A 16,336-nucleotide genomic window follows, 5' to 3' on the forward strand; every position below is an offset into this window, starting at 1 on the left:
ACCCCTAACCCCGGTGCGGGGCCACCACTGCTGTCCGGGGGAGGCTTTGCGGCAGCTTGGCCCTTCGTTTGCTTCCTGCTCCAGTCACTGCCTGACAAACTGTGGTCTCTGCCAAGGTATCTATCCACTTTGTCTTCATTAAACTGTAAACTCGGGGGGGGGGGGGGGGGGGGGGGGGGCTTCCAGCCTCGGTTCCTTGGTCCAGTTCTAGTGCAGAACTCAGTGTATAAGCGCCCTTGCTGCTCAAGCATGAGGAACTGAGTTCGAATCTCCAGTACCCACGTGGAAAGCCAAGCATCGTCGCCTTACTGCACTCCTAGGAGCTGATTAATGTGGCTTGATGGCCTAATTCCAGGTTCAGTGGCATTACCAGGGATCAAGGTAATAAGGCAGAGAGTGATGGAGCAGGGCACTTGAAGTCTTCCTCTGCCTCTACATGAGTGTGCACCAACACTCACACTGTGCATATAACCACACACACACATACATACTATACATACATACACACATCCACACATAGAAATATCAGGGACAGGAGGCTGTGTGTGGAACTGGGCTGAAGAACTAATAGGAAGCAGGGAGGCTACGTTGATAGGATTTTCACAACTGTCCTCACCTGCATACAGGGAAGAGACCATTCTAGCGAGGAATGGGGGAAGAGAGACACCCAAGAGATCTCTGGAGATGAGAACTCCAGGTGGGAGGGCCCACAAGAGCAAAGTTAAGGGAAAGGCTGCAGGGACAGGGGAGGTGGGTTGGGCACAGTGACCAGCATATGTGGCCACAGCCTTGGGCTCAGGGTTCCTGGGAGGGAGGGGAGAGTTGGTTGCAGAGGGTGTTGAATCACAGGCTACGTTTGCAATTTATAAACGAAGAGTTGTGGTGGTCGGTGCACACCTTTAACCCCCACACTTGGGAGGCACAGGCAGGAGGGTCTCTGTGAGTTTGAGGCCAGACTGGGCTACATGGCATCCACCCATGCTTTCCAGAATTATATAGTGAGACCTATTTTCAAAACAAAAACAAAAGTATGAAACAACAACAACAAAAATCTGAGACGATCCTAAGGAAATCTCGATATCTTTGCCATTTCCTAGGCCTTTTGGCTACTATCAAGTGTATAAACACACGCGTGTACACACAAGCACACACGGTTTGGTCGGCCCCCATGGTTTAGTTCGGGCACAAAATGTTTCAAAAATGAAATCTGACTCCTGTGCCTACCCTCCAGGCCCTAGAAGTAACCAAGTAACGGCTGTGTCTTGCTCCAGGCGGTTCACACCCACCAGGAGCGGCCAGGGTGCAGTGCCCACGGTTCCCGCCTGACTCCTGGGCCGTGGCCCTCTGCGCCCTGGCACCTTTTCTGCGGAGAACTTCTACGCGTTCCACTCGAGGCAGGTGAAGTTGGCTGGGTCCGCCTACTTCCGCCCCACCAGCCAATAGAGAACGTGCATGTAAATTACCCCGCTCCTACGGCCACCAATGACTGCGAAGGCTCAACAGGTCCGCCAGGTTCTAGGTTTCCGCTCTGAGCGCGCTGGCGCGGTTGGGCACATTCGCGCCGAGGACAAGGAGAGATCCCGGAGCCGGAGACACCGGGACTGCAGGAGAGAAGCCCTTGGAGCAAGGAGGGAGATGGGGAAGAGGCTGGAGGCCGCTGCCTGACCTTGGGTCGGCCTGGCTGCCTCGCCCCGCCCCTTTTCTGCCACATGCGCTCATGGGTGGACCTGGCTCAGTGGCTGTCCTGTCTGCAGGTTAACTGTGTGACCTTTCGAAGCTTCAGTTCCGAAGCTAGAAAAAGGGACTAACAACGTTCTCCTAGCCCGTGCGTGAGGAACCGTGGGCAGGCTCCAAATGAAAGATGCTGGGGAGCTCCACTTTTGCAGACCACTGTGTTTGCTTGTCGGTCATCTCTTGATGACTGGATGTGGGCAAAGGCGGTTGTGGACAAGCCTGATGTCCTAGTTTGATCTCTGGAACCCTCGTGGAGGTGGAAGGAGCGAAATGATTTCTTAAAGCTGTTATCTGACCTTCACACAATTGTAAAAAGAATTTAAGAAAAAAAAGTTACCTATGGATGAGTGACTGTTGCACCCATGAACTCACTGCAGCAGTGGCTACCAGCACAAGACTCCTGCCCATCAACATTCCCTTCGATGGGGCAGGGGCTCATAAGGCCCCACCCCTCCCTGAGGAGTTAATGTTTATGTTACAGTTAATGTTTACTGGGAGAGGGAGGTTATATTCCTCAGTGGTGTAGTCATAGGTAAGTTGCCCTTGTTCAAGTAAATCATCCATGTCCTCCAGGCAACTCTAATTAAATACAATGGGCAGCACACAAGACATGAAGTAGGAGAGGGACTTGTTGGGAAGTAGGGCTTCAGAGGGAGGGAGAAGAGAAGAGAATGGACAGACAGTGATCAAAGTGTAATTGTGCATGTGTGTGTGTGTGTGTGTGTGTGTGTGTGTGTGTGTGTGTGTGTGTGTGTGTGTGTAAAATTGTAAAAGAATAAATTGACTAAAGGAAGAAAGAAAAAAGGAAGGAAGAAAGATGGAAAGAAAGTAGAAGCCCACCGGAGCATGGTAGCACATACCTTTAGTCCCAACACTAAAGAGGCAGGTGAATCTTATGAGTTCAAGGCCAGCCTGGTCTACATAGTAAGTTCCAGGCCAGCCAGGGCTACGTAGTGGAAAAAAAAAAAAAGAAGAAAGAAAAAAAGAAAGAAAGAGAAAATTAGGTTGTAGTAGGTCAGTGGTAGAGAGCTTGTCTGCCATAGGTGAGATCCTGGGTTCAAGGCTTGGCATAACAGTATCAGCATGTCTTTGGGGTTAGACAACCCAGCATGTGAATGCCGGTGCTGCCAGCTGCTTGTGGTAGGACCTGAGGGACACCATACTCCCCTCTGAATCTTGCTTTTCCAGGGCTGAAGGGAGAGTGGCAGGAGCTGCTGTCAGGCCTGGCACAGGACCAGGACCAGTGTGGCTAGGACCAAGGGGCCTCCCAGAGCTCCATTTCCTCATCTATCTTTCAGATGCCACATGCCTGGCAAGGTGGTCAAAAATCTTAGGTGAGTCGAGACACATTTTTAAACAGAAAAGCATGACCCTGATGTTAATTAGTGGAGTGTGACATGGCTGGCTCATTGGAAAAGCATCAATATTGGCTCTAGTTCATCCTCTTGTTTGTGGATGACCTTGGAAAGGTTATTCCACTCATTGGAGGGTCCGTTTTTTTCTCTCCCGTAAAAGATGGAGTATAGGAAACGCCTACACCACATCCAGCACACAGTAGACTTTAACAAGTTAATAGACATTCTTTCTTTAGTATGTTGTTTCCTTGCTACTCCTACTCAGTGGAGTTAAGATCCTACTTCAGGGTGCTGGAGAGATGGCTTAGTGGTTAAGAGTACTGAATGCTCTTGTAGAGGACCCGGACTCAGTTCCCAGCACCCACACGGTGGCTCACAACCATCTGTAACCTCACTCAGTTCCAGGAGATCCAGTGCCCCTCTATGGCCTCTGTGAGTACCAGGCACACACGTGGTGTACAGACACACATGCAGGCAAAGCATTCATAATACTACTGCTACTACTACTACTACTACTACTACTAATAATAATAATAATTAATAATAAATGATTCTATTTCAACTCACATTTAGCAGGTGGCATAAAGACGTAAAACCTTTATTCTTTAGTAATTGAAGCTATTCATTAACCACGCACTATGTGCCAGGCACTTTGCCCATGAAGCTAGTGTTATCAGAGAATTAGGGATCCCTTTTGGATACTTAGTCTTGTTAATAAATGAATCTAGAAACACACTCAGAAGAAAGCTTGCAGATAATTTGGGTAGAGTTTGAGAGAAAGCCATAGGGCAGGCAAGCTGTAAATCTCAGTAAGTGGCGTGTGAAATGAAATGGAGACAAGGAAGAAAGTAACGGGTCAGTGAGGTGGCTCAGCGGGTAAAGGCACTCACCACCAAGCCTAATAAGACCTGAGTTCAATTCCCAGGCACCACATGGTAGGAGAAAAACTCACTCCTGCAAGTTGTCCTCTGACATCCACATATGTCTCCGTATGCTCATGTCACTCCCAGCAATAAATAAATATTAATTTTTTTAAAGAAAGAAAGTCATAACCCTTGAGTTAATATCCAAGAAGCCCTGCATGCTCAGCAATGAGGGTCAGCAAGTAGCCATACAACGGAAGGGGAAGGGGGCTTCAGAGAAAGCGTGAGAACGCCCAGAGTGTCAGAGAAAGCATGCTTAGGCTTTTGGCCACTATCCAAGAGAAGAGGAGAGAGAAAAAGTAAAAGGAACAGTTGCTCTGCAGAACCTAGGAAGGGGGGAAGGCTGCATGGCAGAGGCTCTGTAGGTGGCTGCACTGACAGAGAGGCTTCTGGGAAGAACAAGTACATCATCTCATTAAGGGGGTAATTATTCCGCCCGTCTCCTTAGCATGCCTTCAGCTTCTGGGGGAGTTGATTCCTGTCCTGGTGACTGACAGGCCAGCCAGCTGGCTTAACCTCCCCATCTCTTTTATTTCTTTTTAGATTTATTTTACAGGTATGAGGGTTCTTCCTGAATGTCTGTATATGCACCACACGTGTTGCCTGGGGCCTGCAGAAGAGAGAAGAGGGTGTTGGATCCCCTGGAACTGAGTTACAGATGGTTACATGCTGTGGGTGCTGAAAATTGAACTTGGGTCCTCTGCAAGAACCACAAGAGGCCAGGCTGTGGTGGAGCATGACTTTAATCCCAGCACTCAGAAGGCAGAGGCAAGTGGATCTCTGTGAGTTCGTGGCCAGCCTGGTCTACAGAACGAGTTCTAGGACAGCCAGGGCTACACAGCAGGACCCTGTCTTGAAAAACAACAGCAGCAACAACAGAAGAATCGGTTCTCTCCTTCCCTCAGGTGAGTCCTGCGGGTCAATCTCAGGTTGCCAGGCTTATTGGCAAACACCTTTACCCACTAAACCTTTTCACCACCCCTAGATTAACTCTGAGGGGAGGAGACACAGTACATAATGTAGTGTTTTTATCTTTAGAGCAGATCAGAATGTCATTTCTCCACCCAAGTCCAGAAGTATTCCATTCTTTTGACCAGAAGGCCAAAGGAGGGGCAGTTATGATGTTTGTGGTGTTGCAGGAGGTGCTTTCCAAAATTGAGCACAGGGCCTCCAGGGCTACGAACCCTGGGCCAGCTACCTTTTACTAGCAGAATACATCTTCCTAAATCTTTTTTTTTTTTTTTGAAAGAACAAGAAAAAAATGTGTAATGACTATGTTTTTATAAATTAAGTTACAGATATAGTTTTGTAGTAGAGCATTTATCTGGCATGTGCGAGGTCCTGGGTTTGATTCCTAGCAACACACACACACACACACACACACACTCACACTCACACTCACTCACAGACACTCTCTCTCACACACTCACAGACACTCATTCATACACACACTCTCACACACAGACACACACATATTCACACACACAGACACACACATATTCACACACACTCTCACACACACATCAATACATTTAATGTGTCAGAAGAAACGGACTCTTTCATCCCTCGTTAATCTTTTCTTTCACAGTTTTCTTTCTTTTCCTTCTATTTTGGACAGGCTCTCTTGTAGCCAAATCTGGCCTTGAACTTGTGATTCTCCTGCCTCCACCTCCCACGTATATACAACCACACCCAACCACAATTTTTTTCTTGTAAATACGCTTCAGATTATTTTATAATTTCTAAAGACATTTAAAGTGGGAGAAATTGTACACTAGAAACTAACTCAAGAATTATTATGAGCAAGCTATACAGAGTTTTCCCAGAAGAATAAGTAATCAATTTTTAATGGGCCAAGAAAGTGAACGGACAATTCACACAACCTACTCAAAGTGAGGTAGAAGCTGTGTGGAATATGCATGCCTGTAGTCCCAGCACTTGGAAGGTAGAGGTTGGAGGCTAAGAACACTGAGGCTGGCCTCACCTACTAATGTGTTGAAGGCTAGCCTGAGCTAAACCAAAATGAATTAGAATTGTTTTATTACTTCCACAATTTAAGTAATATTGGGAATCTGCAAGCTCTCCAAATCGTGCAAAAATTAAAATATAGATAGTAGTAGAGGTCCTGACCACTAAAACTTAGAGCTAAATTTTATAGACATTGTATAAAATTTAAAAGTGTAAGTAGAGGGCTGGGGTTTGCACACATGTAGCTGGGGTTTGCTCAGCAAACAGGCCGAATCTAGACTACCATGGATTTCTCTATGGTCCATGAACTAAAAGTATTTTCTACATTAAAAAAAAAAAGAAGAAGACAAAAGTGGACCTGGTAGCACAGACCTTTAATCTCAGCTACTCAGGAGACTGAGGCTGGAGGATTCCAAGTTCAAGTTCTGCCTGGGCAGTGTAGCAAGGCTGTCTCAAAAATATATAAAGCTTTAGGAAAACTTTGGGGGCTGCATCTCTATGGCAAACACTCTCACCTGTCTTTGCAGCTCCAGGTATGGCTTCCCTGGCCTCCTAGAAAGAGCTCTTGAGCCTCCGGCAGAGACAGAGACCTCTAGTGATAGAGATAGTGATAGAGCCTCTGCTTGTGCGGGAGCAGGAACTGAGAGCAGGAACGTGGTGAGAAGGGATCATCTGTCTCTCACCACACATCCTCTGCACCTTTAAAATGTTATTGTGGGGGCTGGAGTGATAGCTCAGCGATTAAGAGCACCGGCTGCTTTCCAGAAGACCAGGGTTCAATTCCCAGCACCCACCTTGAGGGCTCACAACTGTCCATAACTCCAGTCCCAGGGGATCTGTGTGATGCTGTCTTCTGACCTCCCTGGGCACCAGGCACTCAGGTGGTGCAGACAAAACACCCATACACATTAAATAAACAAATAAATAATAATTTTTAAAAGTATTATTGTGACCCGGTGATGGTGGTGCCCACCTTTAATCCGCAGGAGGCAGAGGCGGGTGGATCTCTGTGAGTTCAAGGCCAGCCTGGTCTACAGAGCAAGTTCCAGGACAGCCACGGCTGTTACACAGAGACACCCTGTCTAGAACAAAAGAAAGAAAGAAAGGTGTTATTGTGGAAATGCTTTTATTTGTTTTCGAGACAGGATATCTCTGTGGAGCCTTGGCTGTCTTGAAACTCGCTCTGTAGACCAGGCTGGCCTCACAGAGATCCGCCTGCTTCTGCCTCCCCGGTGCTGGGATTAAAGACATGTGCCACCACTGCCCAGCATGGACATGTTTTTTAAACTATTGTTTTCAATGTAAATATAAAGGCCGTGCGCTGGCTCAGTGGGTAAAGCCTCTGGCTGCCAAGCCTGGCAAGCTAAGTTCAAACCTGAGACTGACAGGATGGAAGGAGAAAATTGACCTCTGGAAGTTGTTCTCTGACTTCATACATATGCCAGGGACACATGCCTGCATACACACACACACACACACACACACACACACACACACACACACACACACACACACGATCAATGTAATTAATGTAAGTACAATAAAAAGAATAATAAAGGTGTATTAAACCAAGGTTAATCTTCCATCTCGTAAGTTGGGCAAGGAGACCAAATGTGACCTGCTGTCTCCTGGGCTGGAATTCACCCACAGAAAGCTAGACTCGTGTTTTGTTCTCAGGTTCACGAGGAAAACATTCAAGCTCCATCAAAGGTCACCTCTGGAGGACTGACCATGCCTTGCTGTAAACACTCCCCAAGCTTCTGAAGTCACCAGCTATGGAAGGAAATGAGCTGTTTGGAAGCATTGCAGTGGATTTCCCCAGCATCAGAGCTATTCAGGGCTGAGTCACTCCTCCCCTCTGGGCTTTCCCTGACACTCCAGTAAGGTAAGGAGAAGGCTCCCGAAGGGGCAACAGCTCTCCCTTCACCCTAATCCCCTACATGGGCATCTACGCCACCGGCCAGGAACCACTCACTTCCACATTCCTCCAGCTGTTCCAGGACACCGCTGGCCTTGGACAAATTTCTGGTTTCTCCTTCACCCGGCCCCAGAGTCAGCCCAGCGGCCATACTCCACACTAGGGACCATACTCCACCAAACAAGGGAGGGAAGGAAGTATGCTAGCCAAGTCCCAGCCTTTCTCCCTGTGCCTGTCACGGTACCCTGCAGGCTAGGCTGCGTCATTGTTGAGTTTATGATTGCTGTGATGAAACACCATGACCAAAAGCAACTTGGGGAGGAAAAGGTTTGTTTCAGCCTATAGTACCACAGCACAGTCCATCACTGAAGGAAGTCAGGGCAGGAACTCAAACAGGGCAGGAACCTGAGGCAGGAACTGAAACAGAGGTCATGGAAGGGTGCTGCTTACTGGCTTGCTTCACATGGCTTGCTCAACCTGCTTTCTTATAGAACCCAGGACCACCAGCCCACAAGTGGCTTTTCCCGCAGTGAGCTGAACCCTCCCACAATAATCATCAATTAAAAAAAAAAAAAGAATGCACCACAGACTTTCCACAGGCCCGTCTGATGGAGGCATTTTCTACATTGAGGTTCCCCTCTTTCCAAATGACTTTAGCTTGTATCAAGTTGCCATAAAACTAGCAGTCTGTGCGACATCACTCATTAAGCAGGGGACAGAGGCTGCAGTGTGGGACTTGACTGTCCGTTGACCCATGTTGCTTTCGCTCCCATCACATTGGCTGGGACTCCATCCAGATTCTTGTGTCCAGTTCATCCTGGATTTTTTTCTCTCTGCGAGCCAATAAACTCCTCTCTGGCCTCCTGGCACTGGGTTCTCGCCTCACAGTGGGAAACAGCTGAGGACAGACAGAGCGCTGAAGTCCAAGGCAACACCAGTCAGAGGATGCATGTTTATCACAGGGCTTCTGGGAAGGCCAAGTGTAAGATGCTGACCCTGTCTCTCTCAAACTGGGGCCACCAGCAACAAGGGTGCCTATAACAACGATCCAAAGAGCATTCTCGGTCCTCAGGGTCTTGGGTCTCCTCCCCAGGATCTAAACTGGGAAGTATGGTTATCTCTGCCCGAAGTCCACTCACTTCTCCTCACCTCAGCGTCACACCAAGGTTTGCATCACCACGCCCAGCTTTGTCAGCCTGGACAGAAAGATCGTTCTCACACATGGGACAGTGTGGGGGCACTCTGAGGACAAGTGTGCTAAGAAAAATAAGCTAGTCACAAAAAGACACACGCCACGGTTCTCCCTGTACTGGGGTCCCTAGAATAGTCAACAATCTTCCCAACACAGGAAAGGCAGGAGGACTGCTGTAAGTTCAAGGCTGGCCAGGGCTACGTGGGGGAGATGATGTGAAAATACAAAGCAGCACAGTTGACACGGGGACAGGAGGGAGCACGGGAACTCCAGGGGGGGAAGAGCGGGGCTGGGGCCCGTTGTTCAACCCACAGTGAGATCCAGGTTTGTAAGCTCAGCAGATTCTGGAGACAGATGAAGTGGCAGTTAGTGACAGTGTGCAGTTCCCATGCCAGGGGACCCCTAGACATCCAAAGGTGATCAGTTTGTTTTCGAGACAGAGTCTCTCTGTGTAGCTCACGCTGGCCTGGAACTTGTAATCTTTTTGCTTCTGCCTCCGGAAGGCCAGAAAGACCACTTTAAAAAACAAAACAACAAAACAAAAACTGTAGCCCAGGCTGGCCTTTAGTTCACTAGGTAGTTAAGGATGACCTTGAACTCCCGATCCTCTTGCCGCTGCTTTCTCAGTGCCAGGATTATGAACATGGACCATCGGTCCCACCCCCACCCATATCGTATGCAGTGCTGAAGAGATCAAATGCAGGCCTTGCTGTGTGCTCAGCAAGCCCTCTACCAGCTGAGCTGCACTCTCTCCCCATAACCATTCTTTTTCAGAGCTTAATGAATTGTGGTAGTGCACACATAACAAAGAATCTCCCTTTCAAACAGGCACGGTGACGCCCATTTGTAATCCCGGAACTCCAGAGGCCAGGGCAATAGGAGCGAGAGACCTAGGGCTAGCCTGGGCTACAGTTCGAGACTCTGTCTCAGACAACAGAGCGGTCTTCGGGGACTCCTTACTCTCAAATCCTACCTCTGATGCTCACAGGCTGTGTGGCCTTAGCTGAGTTGCTTTCCCTCTCTGTGTCGTTTCTTCCACGCACTGAGGATGCTGGCAGCACCCAGGACAAAGCATGCCCTTAGTGCCGTCACCTACTATTATTTCCACCTTGGTTTCTTTGGAGTGAGGCTGGCGGGAGAGGGGAAAACAATTGCCTACTCTTCTCTGAGGTCCCAGTGTTTCCCCCAGCACTGACCAACCCAGGGGCCCAGGGAAGGGTTGGAGAAAAAACGAGAGAGCCAGTCAGCCAGACTCCATACGCTGTGTGACTCAAGACCAGTAAGTGGGGGCTGGAGAGATGGGTCAGTGGTTAAGGGCACTCACTGCTCTTCCAGAGGACCTGGGTTCATTTCCCAGCAGCCACATAGCAGCTCACAACTGTCTGTAACTCCAGTTCCAGGGGATCTGGCACTCTCACACAGACATATGTGCAAAACATCAATGAGCAAAAAATAAAAATTAAAAAAAAAAAAGACTAGTCAGTGTACTTCTCTGTACTCGTATTGCCTGTCCACAGATCAGGTAAACTCCTCCTATCTTACAGGCAGAAGTCAGGATTAAAAGAATCAGTAGCAGGGACCACAGCTAGGCTCTTTGCATATCTGTCCCGACCTTCTTTCATGAAACTAGGGCTGGGGGCCTGAGCTGTGCTGGCTCCTTTCCCAGGCTGTTGCTAGTCTGCAAAGGACCAGAAAAAAAGCTGTCTCCAAGGACTACCGCTTTGGTCCTCGTGACCAGGATGAAAGTCCTTAACAAAAGGCCACCCTGGCTTCTCATGTTGTCAGAAGAGCCTTTGCCCTCATCTCAGCTGGGGGGTCAGGGAGATGCCTGGAGTGATAAACAAAGAAGGAGAGAAAATAAAACCCCAAACATGTTTACTCCGAGATGAGAGAGCATTGCTTCAGGCTGACCGCAAGGGCTTGTGTGTATAGAAGCCACATGTCTGGGGACATGCTGGAATGTCACAAATTGCAGGGACAAGCAAAGGCTTCTAGGGCCAGGGCAGGCAGGACCAGGACTCCACCCTGGAGGACCCTTCCTGGTGCCTTCTCTGATTCGCAGGTGGGTTCATAGCCAGGAGTCCTTGACACTCGCACACCCAATGACACCTAACCTGAGCCAACCCCGGCGATGTTCCATGAGCTAGGGTCCCTGTCCACTGACCCTGTCTCTGTCCCTCTGCTCTGGAGGACTACTGTGTTACCTTTGCTCATCCTCAGGTTAACAGTTTAGCTCCAACTTACCTTTTTTTCCCCCCCCTAGACAGACAGGGTTTCTCTGTGTAGCCCTGGCTGTCCTGGAACTCGCTCTGTAGACCAGGCTGATCTCGAATTCAGAAATCCACCTGCCTCTGCCTCCCAAGTGCCAACCCATCCTTAAAAGTGTTCAGAGCCAGAGAGATGGCTCAGTGGATAAAGGCAATTGCCACCAAGCCTGACGACCTGAGTTCAATGCCCAGGACCCACATGGCAGAAGAAAACTGACTCCTGAAAGCAGTCATCTCACCTCCAAGCCGGCTCTGTGGCACACGTGTGACCCAGCACACACACACACACACACACACACACACACACACACACACATACACACACAAGCACACACAAATAAATATATATATATAATTTCAAACAACAACAAACAAGGAACTGTTGGGGTGCCTCGTCGGCTGAGAGCCCTTGCTAAGCCCATGCCTTCCCTGCCTGCTGCAGTTCCACATACGCTGTTGTGCCCACTAACTCACAAGCAAGGCCAGTTTCATGCCATCCTGTTGTGATCAAAGATGTGGACTTGGGAGCCAGCCTGGTGTGTTTGGATCTTAGTGCCCCAGCTGAGTGACCTTGAGAAGCATCACTTTATGTCTATAGCCCCCCCCCCCCCCCCGCCCCCCCATCTCTCTCTCTGAGATGGTTTAGTGGTTAAGAGAACTTGCTGCTCTTGCAGGGGATCTAGATTTGGTTCCACCATCCACATGGTGGCTCACAGCTGTCTGTTACTCCTGTTCCAAGGGATCCAATGCCCTCTCTGGCTTCCATGGGCACCAGGAATGTATGTGGTACACAGACAAACCACCCATACACACAAAACAAAAATAAAAAATCTGCTGTGTGGTGGTAGCTCATGACTTTAATCCCAGCACTTGGAGGCAGAGGAAGGCAGATCTCTGAGTTCGAGGTCAGCCTGGTCTACAGTGAGTTCCAGGACAGCCAGAGCTACACAGAGAAACCCTGTCTCAAAAAAAAAATTGTTCTTAAGCCGGGCGGTGGTGGCGCACGCCTTTAATCCCAGCACTCGGGAGGCAGAGCCAGGCGGATCTCTGTGAGTTCGAGGCCAGCCTGGTCTCCAAAGCGAGTTCCAGGAAAGGTGCAAAGCTACACAGAGAAACCCTGTCTCGAAAAACCAAAAAAAAAAAAAAAAAATTGTTCTTAAATATTTTATTTTTAATCATGTATGCAAGTGGGATATTGCATCAGACCGCCTGGAGCTGGAGTTGAAAGCAGTGTGAGCCACTCAACGTGGGTGCTGGGAGGTCCTCTGTAAGATCAGAACCTATTTTTAATTGCTGAGCCATCTCTCCAGCCTCACTTTTTAAAAAAAATTTGTTTTTATTATTTTAATTATGTGCATGTGTGTAGGAGGTGTGTGCACATGAATGCAAGTGCCTACAGAGGTCAGAGTTGTGAGGAATTGTAACAATAGGCAGTTGTGAGCCACCTGATGTGGGTGCAGCCATGTAAAAAGGGGTTTAGCAACACTCATTCATAGTCCCAGGACTGGGAAGGGGAGGGAGGCCCTGGGGCCTAATTAGCCAGGCAGTTCAATCCAAAAGCTAGTGATTCAGTGAGAGACATTGCCATAACGAGCAGACAGTAAGCAGCACCCCTCCACGGCTTCTGCTTCATTTCTTGCCTTGAGTTCCTGCCTTGACTTCCCTTCATAATGAAGTATAACCTATAACCCGGGAATTGTAAGCTGAAACCAACCCTTTTCTCCCCCAGTTGCTTTTGGTCACGATATTGTATCACAGCAACAGAAACCCTAACAAAGACATACATGCACACAGACACAGACGCAGACGCAGACACACACACACACACACACACACACACACACACACACACACACGCACATGCACACGCGCACGCACACTATCAATCTATTTGGAGCTCTACCTGTGCTAGTTGCTCTGTCTCACTGTCACCCCGCTCTGAGTGGGGCTGCTTCACTTTGTCACTAACAGTGCTGCAGTGAGTGTCTCTGCCCAGGCTCCCCCAGAAGTGGAACTTTAGGTCCTGAGACATGCTCACTCTTCAGCTCAAATACCACCCAGTTGCTTTCCAGAATATCTGTTAAGATTCCACAGTGTCCCGGCCGCTTCTCCTCTCCCTGCACTGTCTCCAACACTTGCAAGTATTATACCTTTTAGTTTGCAGTGGGTCTGAAGTTGTAGCTCACTGTTTTGATCATTGCTAGCTTCCTGTCCATCTTCTCTGCTACAGTATAAGTCTGTAAACGAGCGGTCCATGGCCCCCAGAAGGCACAGGCACGTCCCAGCTACCTTCCCAATGTCTCCCACATCCATCCTTTTGTTCGAATGAAGAGTGAGTGGCTCACATGGGCAACCCTCCTCAGCACTAAGATCAAGACCCTGCTGTGAGGCCAATGGGAACCAGGGATGCTGGACAGAGAGGTCCATGGGGACCAGAGATGCTGGACAGAGAGGCCCAGGAGGACCAGGGATGCTAGACAGAGAGACCCATGGGGACCAAAGATGCTGGACAGAGAGACCCATGGGGACCAGAGGTGCTGGACAGAGAAACAAGGGCTGTGATCAGGAAGAAAGCTGCCATTTGGGGACCAGAGCCTTGATCCCCTACATCCTCCCCTACCCCTCATCAGCCAGCTCTGCTTCAGGCTTGCCTTCCTCATTCAGAAAATGGGACTTACAAGATTATTTTCAGGTTGAGATGAGCAAATGGACTGGTGAGGAAAAACTTCCTAGACTGCCAAGTGCATCTGGGCAGGCAGCCATGACTGTGGGGAAGGATGGTGCTAATGGCCTGTTCTAGGACAGTTTCAGCCTATGGTTCTCAGCAGCTTTGGAGGAATGAAGCTCTTCACAGCGGATCTGCTGGGTGTGGAAAGGGATGAGGCCCTTTGGGGGGTGAAAATGGAGCCTAAGGGAGGCTGTTCATCTTGTTTTCCAGACTGTTGGGCCTGCCTGGGTGACAGGAGGGTCAGGAACAGAAGCTGATGGGGCAACAAGAGCCCGTGTTCAGTCTCCAGCACCCTCCCTCAACAAGCCTCCAATAGACGCAGAGGTCGAGGAGCTGGGAGTGAGGGAGGGGACAGCCACTGGACCAGCAATGAGGACAGATGAAGCCACTGTGACAAGAGTGGGGGGTGTCTTCGCTTTGCTGGGACTGAGACGTCTGCCTTTCCAGTGGTACAGCCTGGGGTAGTACACAAGGCTGGCACGGAGGCACTGGGGTGCTGGGCTCCAGGCATCCTTATATCCTGTTGCTTGCTCACACACTCTCAAGACACAAAGGACAATCTGTTTGTCATCCAGACAGACAGAAGAATGCAGGTGACCTACTGCCTTTCTGTCGAAAATGCAACATGGCCAGCCCCAGAGACTGTCCAAAGTGATGTTTGTTTGTTTGTTTGTTTGTTTTTGAGGGAGGGTGGTTTTTTGAGACAGGGTCTCTCTGTAGCTCTGGCTGTCCTGGAACTTGCTCTGTAGCCCAGGCTGGCCTTGAACTCACAGAGATCCACCTGCCTCTGCCTCCCGAGTGCTGGGATTAAAGGCGTGCGCCACCACGGCCCGACCCAAAGTGATCTTTGGTTCTTGGTACTCATGCCCCAGTACAGTCCCCTCTTGTGTTGAAAAGGAATGATATAGGTAACTGTCTTAGCTTCTTTTCTGTTGCCAATAAAACAGCCTGACAAGGCCATTTTATGGCCGGGTGGTAGTGGCACACACCTTTGATCCCAGCACTAGGGAGGCAGAGGCAGGTGGATCTCTGTGAGTTCAAGGCTAGCCTGGTCTACAGATTGAGTTCCAGGACAGCCAAGGCTACATAGAGAAACCGTGCCTCAGAAAAACAAAAACCAAAAACAACAAGAAAAACAATTTACGGGAAAAAGGGTTTTAGTTCAGCTCACAGTTCAAAGTTCACATCATCATTTCTGGGCATTGTGGGGGTGGGGAGAGTGGCAGAAGGCACAGGAGTGAGGCAGCTGGTCACACACATGTGATAAAATGTACACAGCTATACACATGCACACACACACACAGACAATGCATGCTTGACCGGCCAGATCCGAGTAAGGGCTGTGGCTTGCAGTGTGTCCGTTTTCTGGGTCTGACATCTTTCTGTGCTCTGCAGGCTGTTCCACTGGGGGAGGCTGAGTTGAGAGCTCACTGTTCATCCAACTATGCCTTGTACGTTGCCATTTCCTGTGTCTATAATTAAATCAAAACAAAGAATTGTTTTGCTTGAGTTTTTTTTTTTTTTTTTTTTTTTTTTTTTTAAAGATTTATTTATTTAGTATACAATGTTCTGTCTGCATGTATGTCTGTCTGCAGGCCAGAAGAGGGCACCAGATCTCATTACAGATGGTTGTGAGCCATCATGTGGTTGCTGGGAATTGAACTCAGGACCTCTGGAAGAGCAGTCAGTGCTCTTAACCTCTGAGCCATCTCTCCAGCCCGAGTTTTTTTTTTAATTACATTAATTTATTGTGTGTGCACGTGCCACGGCGGACATGTAGAGGGAGGTCATACACGTGCATACGCCTGTTTGAACATGTGTTAGTGCCTGTGTAGGTGAAAGTGTGCATGTGAGCATGTGCAGCTAGAGGCCCTGAGCACTGATGCTGGGTGTCCTCCATTATTGATTGAGGCAGGGTTTCTCACTGAACCAGGACTTCGCTGATTCCGGCTGGTCTAGCTGGACGGCTTGCCCCAGGGATTCCCTAACTTGGATTCCCGAGTGCTGGGATTACAGTTAGCCTTGAGGCTTGCATAGCCCTAAGTGTGGTCTGTGAGCATTTGAACTTGAATCCTTGTGCTTGTGGGGCAAGCGCTTTATCCACGGAGCCGTCTCCCTGGCCTGGTCACGAGTTTTCTGCTCCTTCTATTTGATAGGGAAACTCTGTATTAACTTCACCCTGAAGCGGGTGGACTCTCCACCGCCAGTGCCCATGACCCTTTGTTTAGCTTCCCCCTGCTCAAAGAGGCAG

The 16,336-nt window shown here is 49.1% G+C and overlaps 1 long non-coding RNA gene across 7 annotated transcripts in view; it reads left to right on the forward strand.

The window, feature by feature from the left end:
* The first annotated feature begins 4,473 nt into the window (after nt 1-4,473).
* LOC128116705 (uncharacterized) overlaps nt 4,474-16,336 on the forward strand; it is an 84,818-nt gene continuing 72,955 nt past the window's right edge. For 3 of the 7 annotated variants that reach the window (XR_008220559.1, XR_008220560.1, XR_008220561.1), the window contains exons 1-2: nt 4,478-4,917; nt 7,658-7,865. This is a non-coding gene — a long non-coding RNA (uncharacterized LOC128116705). Of the gene's footprint in view, nt 4,918-7,657; nt 7,866-14,295; nt 14,679-16,336 lie in introns of all 7 variants that reach the window. The other 4 variants (XR_008220558.1, XR_008220557.1, XR_008220556.1 and 1 more) reach the window with 3 other exon arrangements.

Source organism: Peromyscus californicus, unplaced genomic scaffold (assembly GCF_007827085.1).
Source record: "Peromyscus californicus insignis strain IS unplaced genomic scaffold, ASM782708v3 Scaffold_20__1_contigs__length_68692818, whole genome shotgun sequence".
In the NCBI taxonomy this organism is placed as follows: domain Eukaryota; kingdom Metazoa; phylum Chordata; class Mammalia; order Rodentia; family Cricetidae; genus Peromyscus; species Peromyscus californicus.